Here is a 12,402-nt window from a genome sequence, read left to right as displayed (position 1 = left end):
CTCTGACCTTTCTCCCCAGTCTATCTCCAGCACCAGTGTGTATCTGAGTCAATGGGACTCTCTCTGACCTTTCTCCCCAGTCCATCTCCAGGACCAGAGTGTATCTGAGTCAATGGGACTCTCTCTGACCTTTCTCCCCAGTCCATCTCCAGGACCAGTGTGTATCTGAGTCAATGGGACTCTCTCTGACCTTTCTCCCCAGTCCATCTCCAGGACCAGTGTGTATCTGAGTCAATGGGACTCTCTCTGACCTTTCTCCACAGTCCATCTCCAGGACCAGTGTGTATCTGAGTCAATGGGACTCTCTCTGACCTTTCTCCCCAGTCCATCTCCAGGACCAGTGTGTATCTGAGTCAATGGGACCCTCTCTGACCTTTCTCCCCAGTCCATCTCCAGGACCAGTGTGTATCTGAGTCAATGGGACTCTCTCTGACCTTTCTCCCCGGTCCATCTCCAGGACCAGTGTGTATCGGAGTCAATGAGACTCTCTGACCTTTCTCCCCAGTCCATCTCCAGGACCAGTGTGTATCTGAGTCAATGGGACTCTCTGACCTTTCTCCCCGGTCCATCTCCAGGACCAGTGTGTATCTGAGTCAATGGGACTCTCTCTGAACTTTCTCCCCAGTCCATCTCCAGGACCAGTGTGTATCTGAGTCAATGGGACCCTCTCTGACCTTTCTCCCCAGTCCATCTCCAGGTCAGTGTGTATCTGAGTCAATGGGACTCTCTCTGAACTTTCTCCCCAGTCCATCTCCAGGACCAGTGGGTATCTGAGTCAATGGGACTCTCTGACCTTTCTCCCCAGTCCATCTCCAGGTCAGTGTGTATCTGAGTCAATGATACTCTCTGACCTTCCTCCCCAGTCCATCTCCAGGACCAGTGTGTATCTGAGTCAATGGGACTCTCTCTGACCTTTCTCCCCAGTCCATCTCCAGGACCAGTGTGTATCTGAGTGAATGGGACTCTCTCTGACCTTTCTCCCCAGTCCATGTCCAGGACCAGTGTGTATCTGAGTCAATGGCACTCTCTCTGACCTTTCTCCACAGTCCATCTCCAGGACCAGTGTGTATCTGAGTCAATGCGACTCTCTGACCTTTCTCCCCAATCCATCTCCAGGACCACTGTCTTTCTGAGTCAATGGGACCCTCTCTGACCTTTCTCCCCAGTCCATCTCCAGGACCAGTGTGTATCTGAGTCAATGGGACTCTCTCTGACCTTTCTCCCCAGTCCATCTCCAGGACCAGTGTGTATCTGAGTCAATGGGACTCTCTCTGACCTTTCTCCCCAGTCCATCTCCAGGACCAGTGTGTATCTGAGTCAATGGGACTCTCTCTGACCTTTCTCCCCAGTCCATCTCCAGGACCAGTGTGTATCTGAGTCAATGGGACTCTCTCTGACCTTTCTCCCCAGTCTATCTCCAGGACCAGTGTGTATCTGAGTCAATAGGACTCTCTCTGACCTTTCTCCCCAGTCCATCTCCAGGACCAGTGTGTATCTGAGTCAATGGGACTCTCTCTGACCTTTCTCCCCAGTCCATCTCCAGGACCACTGTGTATCTGAGTCAATGGGACCCTCTCTGACCTTTCTCCCCAGTCTATCTCCACGACCAGTGTGTATCTGAGTCAATGGGACTCGCTCTGACCTTTCTCCCTAGTCCATTTCCAGGACCAGTGTGTATCTGGGTCAATGGGACTCTCTCTGACCTTCCTCCCCAGTCCAGCTCCAGGACCAGTGTGTATCTGAGTCAATGGGACTCTCTCTGAGCTTTCTCCCCAGTCCCAAGATTGTGAAGGGGTTGGATCGGGTGGATGCGGGGAGGATGTTCCCGATGATGGGTGAAACTAGAACTAGGGGGCATAGTCTTAGAATAAGGGGCTGCTCTTTCAAAACTGAGATGAGGAGGAACTACTTCACTCAGAGGATGGTAGGTCCATGGAATATGCTGCCCCAAAAAGATGTAGAAGCTACATCATTACATAAATTTAAAACAGAAATAGACAGTTTCCTCGAAGTAAAGGGAATTAAGGGTTACGGGGAGCGGGCAGGAATTTGGACATGAGTCTAGGTTCGGATCGGTCATGGCCCTGTGGGTGGCGGAGCGGGCCCAGGGGCCGTGTAGCCTGATCCTACTCCTATTTCGTGTGTCTAATTCTGTTAGATTCAGGAGATGGTTCTGTGATAGTGGATTGGCGGTTAGGATCAGATCAGCCATGATATAATTGAATGGCGGAGCAGGCTCGAGGGGCCAATTGGCCTACTCCTGCTCCTATTTCTTATGTTCTGATGTTCTTATCTGAGTCAATGGGACTCTCTCTGACCTTTCTCCCAAGTCCATCTCCAGGACCAGTGTGTATCTGAGTCAATGGGACTCTCTCTGACCTTTCTCCCCAGTCCATCTCCAGGACCAGTGTGTATCTGAGTCAATGGGACTCTCTGACCTTTCTCCCCAGTCCATCTCCAGGACCAGTGTGTATCTGAGTCAATGGGACTCTCTCTGACCTTTCTACCCCAGTCCATCTCCAAGACCAGTGTGTATCTGAGTCAATGGGACTCTCTGACCTTTCTCCCCAGTCCATCTCCAGGACCAGTGTGTATCTGAGTCAATGGGACTCTCTCTGACCTTTCTCCCCAGTCCATCTCCAGGACCAGTGTGTATCTGAGTCAATGGGACTCTCTGACCTTTCTCCCCAGTCCATCTCCAGGACCAGTGTGTATCTGAGTCAATCGCACTCTCTCTGACCTTTCTCCCCGGTCCATCTCCAGGACCAGTGTGTATCTGAGTCAATGGGACTCTCTCTGACCTTTCTCCCCAGTCCATCTCCAGGACCAGTGTGTATCTGAGTCAATGGGACTCTCTCTGACCTTTCTTCCCAGTCGATCTCCAGGACCAGTGTGTATCTGAGTCAATGGGACTCTCTCTGACCTTTCTCCCCGGTCCATCTCCAGGACCAGTGTGTATCTGAGTCAATGGGACTCTCTCTGACCTTTCTCCCCAGTCCATCTCCAAGACCAGTGTGTATCTGAGTCAATGGGACCCTCTCTGACCTTTCTCCCCAGTCTATCTCCAGGACCAGTATGTATCTGAGTCAATGGGACTCTCTCTGACCTTTCTCCCCAGTCCATCTCCAGGACCAGTGTGTATCTGAGTCAATGGGACTCTCTCTGACCTTTCTCCCCAGTCCATCTCCAGGACCAGTGTGTATCTGAGTCAATGGGACTCTCTCTGACCTTTCTCCCCAGTCCATCTCCAGGACCAGTGTGTATCTGAGTCAATGGGACTCTCTCTGACCTTTCTCCCCAGTCCATCACCAGGACCAGTGTGTATCTGAGTCAATGGGACTCTCTCTGACCTTTCTCCCCAGTCCATCTCCAGGACCAGTGTGTATCTGAGTCAATGGGACTCTCTCTGACCTTTCTCCCCAGTCCATCTCCAGGACCAGTGTGTATCTGAGTCAATGGGACTCTCTGACCTTTCTCCCCAGTCCATCTCCAGGACCAGTGTGTATCTGAGTCAATGGGCCTCTCTGACCTTTCTCCCCAGTCTATCTCCAGGACCAGTGTGTATCTGAGTCAATGGGACTCTCTGACCTTTCTCCCCAGTCCATCTCCAGGACCAGTGTGTATCTGAGTCAATGGGACTCTCTGACCTTTCTCCCCAGTCCATCTCCAAGACCAGTGTGTATCTGAGTAAATGGGACTCTCTCTGACCTTTCTCCCCGGTCCATCTCCAGGACCAGTGTGTATCTGAGTCAATGGGACTCGCTCTGACCTTTCTCCCTAGTCCATTTCCAGGACCAGTGTGTATCTGGGTCAATGGGACTCTCTCTGACCTTCCTCCCCAGTCCAGTTCCAGGACCAGTGTGTATCTGAGTCAATGGGGCTCTCTCTGAGCTTTCTCCCCAGTCCCAAGATTGTGAAGGGGTTGGATCGGGTGGATGCGGGGAGGATGTTCCCGATGATGGGTGAAACTAGAACTAGGGGGCATAGTCTTAGAATAAGGGGCTGCTCTTTCAAAACTGAGATGAGGAGGAACTACTTCACTCAGAGGATGGTAGGTCCATGGAATATGCTGCCCCAAAAAGATGTAGAAGCTACATCATTACATAAATTTAAAACAGAAATAGACAGTTTCCTCGAAGTAAAGGGAATTAAGGGTTTCGGGGAGCGGGCAGGAATTTGGACATGAGTCTAGGTTCGGATCGGTCATGGCCCTGTGGGTGGCGGAGCGGGCCCAGGGGCCGTGTAGCCTGATCCTACTCCTATTTCGTGTGTCTAATTCTGTTAGATTCAGGAGATGGTTCTGTGATAGTGGATTGGCGGTTAGGATCAGATCAGCCATGATATAATTGAATGGCGGAGCAGGCTCGAGGGGCCAATTGGCCTACTCCTGCTCCTATTTCTTATGTTCTGATGTTCTTATCTGAGTCAATGGGACTCTCTCTGACCTTTCTCCCAAGTCCATCTCCAGGATGAGTGTGTATCTGAGTCAATGGGACACTCTCTCACCTTTCTCCCCAGTCCAGCTCCAGGACCAGTGTGTATCTGAGTCAATGGGACACTCTCTCACCTTTCTCCCCAGTCCAGCTCCAGGACCAGTGTGTATCTCAGTCAATGGGACACTCTCTCACCTTTCTCTCCAATCCATCTCCAGGACCAGTGTGTATCTGAGTCAATGCGACTCTCTCTCACCTTTCTCTCCAGTCCATCTCCAGGACCAGTGTGTATCTGAGTCAATGCGACTCTCTGACCTTTCTCCCCAATCCATCTCCAGGACCAGTGTCTATCTGAGTCAATGGGACCCTCTCTGACCTTTCTCCCCAGTCCATCTCCAGGACCAGTGTGTATCTGAGTCACTGGGACCCTCTCTGACCTTTCTCCCCAGTCTATCTCCAGGACCAGTGTGTATCTGAGTCAATGGGACTCTCTCTGACCTTTCTCCCCAGTCCATCTCCAGGACCAGTGTGTATCTGAGTCAATGGGACTCTCTCTGGCCTTTCTCTCCAGTCCATCTCCAGGACCAGTGTGTATCTGAGTCAATGGGACTCTCTCTGACCTTTCTCCCCAGTCCATCTCCAGGACCAGTGTGTATCAGTCAATGGGACTCTCTCTGATCTTTTTCCCCAGTCCATCTCCAGGACCAGTGTGTATCTGAGTCAATGGGACTCTCTCTGACCTTTCTCCCCGGTCCATCTCCAGGACCAGTGTGTATCTGAGTCAATGGGACTCTCTCTGACCTTTCTCCCCAGTCCATCTCCAGGACCAGTGTGTATCTGAGTCAATGGGACTCTCTGACCTTTCTCCCCAATCCATCTCCAGGACCAGTGTGTATCTGAGTCAATGGGACCCTCTCTGACCTTTCTCCCCAGTCCATCTCCAGGACCAGTGTGTATCTGAGTCAATGGGACTCTCTGACCTTTCTCCCCAGTCCATCTCCAGGACCAGTGTGTATCTGAGTCAATGGGACTCTCTCTGACCTTTCTCCCCGGTCCATCTCCAGGACCAGTGTGTATCTGAGTCAATGGGACTCTCTCTGATCTTTTTCCCCAGTCCATCTCCAGGACCAGTGCGTATCTGAGTCATTGGGACTCTCTGACCTTTCTCCCCAGTCCATCTCCAGGACCAGTGTGTATCTGAGTCATTGGGACTCTCTCTGACCTTTCTCCCCAGTCCATCTCCAGGACCAGTGTGTATCTGAGTCAATGGGACTCTCTCTGACCTTTCTCCCCAGTCCATCTCCAGGACCAGTGTGTATCTGAGTCATTGGGACTCTCTGACCTTTCTCCCCAGTCCATCTCCAGGACCAGTGTGTATCTGAGTCAATGGGACTCTCTCTGACCTTTCTCCCCGGTCCATCTCCAGCACCAGTGTGTATCTGAGTCAATGGGATTCTCTCTGATCTTTCTCCCCGGTCCATCTCCAGGACTAGTGTGTATCTAAGTCAATGGGACTCTCTCTGAACTTTCTCCCCAGTCCATCTCCAGGACCAGTGTGTATCTGAGTCAAAGGCACTCTCTCTGACCTTTCTCCCCAGTCCATCTCCAGGACCAGTGTGTATCTGAGTCAATGATACTCTCTGACCTTCCTCCCCAGTCCATCTCCAGGACCAGTGTGTATCTGAGTCAATGGGACTCTCTCTGACCTTTCTCCCCAGTCCATCTCCAGGACCAGTGTGTATCTGAGTGAATGGGACTCTCTCTGACCTTTCTCCCCAGTCCATGTCCAGGACCAGTGTGTATCTGAGTCAATGGCACTCTCTCTGACCTTTCTCCCCAGTCCATCTCCAGGTCAGTGTGTATCTGAGTCAATGATACTCTCTGACCTTCCTCCCCAGTCCATCTCCAGGACCAGTGTGTATCTGAGTCAATGGGACTCTCTCTGACCTTTCTCCCCAGTCCATCTCCAGGACCAGTGTGTATCTGAGTGAATGGGACTCTCTCTGACCTTTCTCCCCAGTCCATGTCCAGGACCAGTGTGTATCTGAGTCAATGGCACTCTCTCTGACCTTTCTCCACAGTCCATCTCCAGGACCAGTGTGTATCTGAGTCAATGCGACTCTCTGACCTTTCTCCCCAATCCATCTCCAGGACCACTGTCTTTCTGAGTCAATGGGACCCTCTCTGACCTTTCTCCCCAGTCCATCTCCAGGACCAGTGTGTATCTGAGTCAATGGGACTCTCTCTGACCTTTCTCCCCAGTCCATCTCCAGGACCAGTGTGTATCTGAGTCAATGGGACTCTCTCTGACCTTTCTCCCCAGTCCATCTCCAGGACCAGTGTGTATCTGAGTCAATGGGACTCTCTCTGACCTTTCTCCCCAGTCCATCTCCAGGACCAGTGTGTATCTGAGTCAATGGGACTCTCTCTGACCTTTCTCCCCAGTCTATCTCCAGGACCAGTGTGTATCTGAGTCAATAGGACTCTCTCTGACCTTTCTCCCCAGTCCATCTCCAGGACCAGTGTGTATCCGAGTCAGTGGGACTCTCTCTGACCATTCTCCCCAGTCTATCTCCAGGACCAGTGTGTATCTGAGTCAATGGGACTCTCTGACCTTTCTCCCCAGTCCATCTCCAGGACCAGTGTGTATCTGAGTCAATGGGACTCTCTCTGACCTTTCTCCCCAGTCCATCTCCAGGACCAGTGTGTATCTGAGTCAATGGGACTCTCTCTGACCTTTCTCCCCAGTCCATCTCCAGGACCAGAGTGTATCTGAGTCAATGGGACTCTCTCTGACCTTTCTCCCCAGTCCATCTCCAGGACCAGAGTGTATCTGAGTCAATGGGACTCTCTCTGACCTTTCTCCCCAGTCCATCTCCAGGACCAGTGTGTATCTGAGTCAATGGGACTCTCTGACCTTTCTCCCCAGTCCATCTCCAGGACCAGTGTGTATCTGAGTCAATGGGACTCTCTGACCTTTCTCCCCAGTCCATCTCCAGGACCAGTGTGTATCTCAGTCAATGGGACTCTCTGACCTTTCTCCCCAGTCCATCTCCAGGACCAGTGTGTATCTGAGTCAATGGGACTCTCTCTGACCTTTCTCCCCAGTCCATCTCCAGGACCAGTGTGTATCTGAGTCAATGGGACTCTCTCTGACCTTTCTCCCCAGTCCATCTCCAGGACCAGTGTGTATCTGAGTCAATGGGACTCTCTGACCTTTCTCCCCAGTCCATCTCCAGGACCAGTGTGTATCTGAGTCAATGGGACTCTCTCTGACCTTTCTCCCCAGTCCATCTCCAGGACCAGTGTGTATCTGAGTCAATGGGACTCTCTGACCTTTCTCCCCAGTCCATCTCCAGGACCAGTGTGTATCTGAGTCAATGGGACTCTCTCTGACCTTTCTCCCCAGTCCATCTCCAGGACCAGTGTGTATCTGAGTCAATGGGACTCTCTCTGACCTTTCTCCCCAGTCTATCTCCAGGACCAGTGTGTATCTGAGTCAGTGGGACTCTCTCTGACCTTTCTCCCCAGTCTATCTCCAGGGCCAGTGTGTATCTGAGTCAATGGGACTCTCTCTGACCTTTCTCCCCAGTCCATCTCCAGGACCAGTGTGTATCTGAGTCAATGGGACTCTCTCTGACCTTTCTCCCCAGTCCATCTCCAGGACCAGTGTGTATCTGAGTCAATGGGACTCTCTCTGACCTTTCTCCCCAGTCTATCTCCAGGACCAGTGTGTATCTGAGTCAGTGGGACTCTCTCTGACCTTTCTCCCCAGTCTATCTCCAGGGCCAGTGTGTATCTGAGTCAATGGGACTCTCTCTGACCTTTCTCCCCAGTCCATCTCCAGGACCAGTGTGTATCTGAGTCAATGGGACTCTCTCTGACCTTTCTCCCCGGTCCATCTCCAGGACCAGTGTGTATCTGAGTCAATGGGATTCTCTCTGACCTTTCTCCCCAGTCCATCTCCAGGACCAGTGTGTATCTGAGTCAATGGGTCTCTCTCTGACCTTTCTCCCCAGTCCATCTCCAGGACCAGTGTGTATCTGAGTCAATGGGACTCTCTCTGACCTTTCTCCCCAGTCCATCTCCAGGACCAGTGTGTATCTGAGTCAATGGGACTCTCTCTGGCCTTTCTCCCCAGTCCATCTCCAGGACCAGTGTGTATCTGAGTCAATGGGACTCTCTCTGACCTTTCTCCCCAGTCCATCTCCAGGACCAGTGTGTATCTGAGTCAATGGGACTTTCTCTGACCTTTCCCCCCAGTCCATCTCCAGGACCAGTGTGTATCTGAGTCAATGGGACTCTCTCTTACCTTGTTCCACAGTCAATCTCTGAAAGCTCTTTGAATCGGAAGGGTTCTCTCCGGTTGGTGCTCACAATCCTGTGCTGGTTAACTGGCTGTTGTTCCTCAGTCGACAATCCCTGTTTACTTCGAGGTGAGCACCTTCGTCAATCACACCATCATTCACCGGGAGATCTAATTGTGGCAAAGCAGAAAATAAGAACAATATTGAAAGCGTGAATTAATGTAATGTAGACTTTTAATCTGCTTACTAATAATCCAATGTGAAGGCGGAGTATTTGTTTGAATTTGTGCCTTTGCTCAGATCCCCAGTTGCGGGGCTGTGTGTTTAGTTTGGAGATTTTGCTCACAGTCAATTTCCGGCCTCCTGAGACTCCCCCATTCTCACAGCTCTCGGCGGAAATGCGCCATTTTCTGTGCGGAGTTACTTCCCGGAGCGATGACCCTCCCTCACTGTGATCTAAACTCGGGGCTGAGTAGCCGCTGTCGGGCCGAGTTCCCTCAGTCACAGAACGGGCCCTGTAACCCGGGCAACCAGCCTGTGTCTGACCCTCACGCACCGATCAACCCGCGCCGCCCGGCCCGGCACACAGCAGGGGAGCGGCACTGCGCCTGCGCCGGAGGGCAGGGGAGCGGCACTACGCCTGCGTGCTGGGGAGCGGCACTGCGCATGCGAAGGAGTACAGGGGAGCGGCACTGCGCCTGCGCCGGAGTGCAGGGAAGCGGCACTGCGCCTGCGCCGGAGTGCAGGGGAGCGGCACTGCGCCTGCGCCGGAGGGCAGGGGAGCAGCACTGCGCCTGCGCCGGAGGGCAGGGGAGCGGCACTGCGCCTGCGCCGGAGGGCAGGGGAGCGGCACTGCGCCTGCGCCGGAGGGCAGGGGAGCGGCACTGCGCCTGCGCCGGAGGGCAGGGGAGCGGCACTGCGCCTGCGCCGGAGGGCAGGGGAGCGGCACTGCACCTGCGCGGGAGGGAGAAAGGGAGCGGCACTGCGCCTGCGCCGGAGGGCAGGGGAGCGGCACTGCGCCTGCGCGGGAGAGGGAGAAAGGGAGCTGCACTGCGCCTGCGCCGGACGGCAGGGCAGCGGCACTGCACCTGCGCGGGAGGGAGCAAGGGAGCGGCACTGCGCCTGCGCGAGAGAGAGAGAGAGAGAGGAAAGGGAGCGGTACTACGCCTGCGCGGTACAGCTATGTCGCACGAACGGATCACTGTCGCTCCCAGTGGTGGGAGGACTACATCGGAACATATACAGGCCCAGGTTACCGGCAGCCATCTTTGTAAAGGAGGGAGGAAAGTTTCAGTGCGACGTCACCATATGCCTGAGACAAAGAGCCTTGTGTCCAATGCGGGGTATAAAGGCCCACAGCCACCCCGGGCCCTGAACAAGGGACTGGAGAAACTCGCTGCCCTGCGGATCAGACAATCAGCCGGCGCTAGTCCCGCCCCTCGGACTCCCCGATTGGTTGGAGGACCCGCCGCCGGCTCGCTCCTCCAGCCCCGCCCCGCTCGCACCCTATTGGTCGAAAGCTCCCGTCAATCAGGTCGCGGGCCCGGGTCACGTGTCCCCGATGAGATCAGGGAACCGTCCAACTGCCGCTGCTCGGTCCGGGGCCTCGCGGACTCTGAGGTTTTTCTATTTCTCTCGATTCTCTCCCGATCCACCCCGCGCCATTCTCCACCCAATCGGAGCGGAGAAAACTCAATTCGCGTCACCGATCGCGACTCTGGAACCGACACCAAGGCCTTTCCCTGGAATGGCCCCGCGCCGACTCCGTCCGGCAGAATCCGAGTGCGCAGGCGCAGCTCCGAGTGGGGGGAGGGGGGCTGGTCTCCTCTGGGCATGCGCGGTCATTACCCTTGGTGACCGGGAGGTGTCGCTGTGCCGGACTCGGCCCAAACCGCCGCTCCCTGTGCGCATGCGCGGGCTCTCGTCTGTCAATCAACCAACCGCCAGAAGAGGTCGCTGCTGAGACCAGTGAAGGAAGAAAGACTTGCATTTATATAGCGCCTTTCACCACCACCGGACGTCCCAAAGTACTTTACAGCCAATGAAGTACTTTTGCAGTGTAGTCACTGTTGTAATGTAGGAAATGCGGCAGTCAATTAGCGCACAGCAAGCTCCCACAAACAGCAATGTGATAATGACCAGATAATCTATCATTTTTTTATGTTGATTGAGGGATAAACATTGGCTCGGACACTGGGGATAATTCCCCTGCTCTTTCCCACATTACAACAGTGACTACTTCATTGTAGTACTTCATTGGCTGTAAAGCACTTTAGGATATCTGGTGGCACTATATAAATGCAAGTCTTTCTTTCCTGAAATAATGCCATGGGATCTTTTACATCCACCTGAGAGAGCAAACAGGGCCTCAATTTAACATCTCATCCGAAAGACGGCACCTCCGACAGTGCCGCACTCCCTCAGCACTGCACTGGAGTGTCAGCCTGGATTTTTGTGCTCAAGTCTCTGGAGTGGGACTATGAACCCACAACTTTCTGACTCAGAGGTGCGAGTGCTGCCCACTGAGCCACTGGCTGACACTAAAGAGCAAGCAGTTCTGACAAATGGTCATCGACCTGATACGTTAACTCTGTTTCTCTCGCCACAGATGCTGCCTGACCTGCTGAGTATTTCCAGCATTTTCTGTTTTTGTTAAAGAAACGAGGGAGTGATTGCTGACGGGAAGAATGTTGGGTCGTCCTGCACATGCGCACCTCCCTGGTGGCTGAGGCGAAACACCGACTCACCCCCACCTGAGCCGCTCACGCGTACCAGATGTTGCGGCTCCGCATGCGGGGTTTTGTGTGCTGAGCATGCGTGTTGCGGACCGATCGGGACGGGCGATTGTAGAGCAGGAGGGCGAACGCGGGGGCCATGAGCACATGCGCAGGACTCAGAGTCAACAGAGTGCTTTCTGGAGCGCGGAGGCTTGTGGGTATTACAGCCGCCATTACTGCTGATCCTTTCAACCAACCTGTGCAGCAGCTGGGGCCTGAAAATCAGCTTCACTGCCCCTAGGTTCGGAAAGGGGAAAATTAAACAACAGTTTGCCTCTGATCCTTTTCTGATCTCAATTTACAGGGTTATAGAAGTGGAGCAGTTACAGGCGGGAAGCTCAGACCGAACATCACGTCAAGATCTGACAGAGTCGCTGGATTCATCAGGACCTGAATATCATCGGCCTTTGCACATGGAAGGAGAGAGCAGGGATCGCAACGCAGACAAACCGCACACGTGTTCAGTGTGTGGACGCGGATTCAGCCGATCGCCTGACCTGGTGAGACACGTGCACCGTCACACCGGGGAGAAACCGGGTAAAGGTGGGGACGGCGGGAAGGGCTTCAGTTCCCCGTCTGCATTGAAAGTTCAACGGCGCAGTCACACCAGGGACAGTCTGTTCACCTGCTCCGTGTGTGGAAAGGGATTTGTTTGTTCATCCCACCTGCAAACACACCAGGGAGTTCACACTGGGGAGAGACCATTTCAGTGTCCTGACTGTGGGAAGAGCTTTAAAAGCACTCAGTATCTGAAGGGACACCAGCTTGTTCACACTGATGAGAGACCATTTCAATGTTCTGACTGTGGGAAGAGCTTTAAAAGCCCCCGGGAGCTGAAGAAACACTGGTTCCTACACACTGGGGAGAGGCCGTTCACCTGCTCCG

At 53.5% G+C, this 12,402-nt stretch overlaps 1 protein-coding gene across 2 annotated transcripts in view; it reads right to left on the bottom strand.

Moving 5' to 3' along the window:
• The window catches only part of LOC147083144 (uncharacterized), a 74,802-nt gene extending 65,438 nt beyond the window's left edge, over positions 1–9,364 (bottom strand). Inside the window, exons 1-2 of one of the 2 annotated variants that reach the window (XM_085980228.1) lie at positions 8,988–9,364; positions 8,746–8,910 (exon numbers count right to left, since the gene is read on the bottom strand). The gene's annotated coding sequence lies outside the window, so the exon portion shown is untranslated. The remainder of the gene's footprint in view (positions 1–8,745; positions 8,911–8,987) is intronic. The other variant, XM_085980227.1, reaches the window with a different exon arrangement.
• Between the last annotated feature and the right edge of the window lie 3,038 nt (positions 9,365–12,402).

Source organism: Somniosus microcephalus, unplaced genomic scaffold (genome assembly GCF_052327205.1).
Source record: "Somniosus microcephalus isolate GS21.2 unplaced genomic scaffold, FLI_Smic_1.0 scaffold71, whole genome shotgun sequence".
Lineage (NCBI taxonomy): Eukaryota > Metazoa > Chordata > Chondrichthyes > Squaliformes > Somniosidae > Somniosus > Somniosus microcephalus.
The sequence above is the reverse complement of the archived record's forward strand: the minus strand, read 5'-3'. Positions and strand labels throughout refer to the sequence as shown.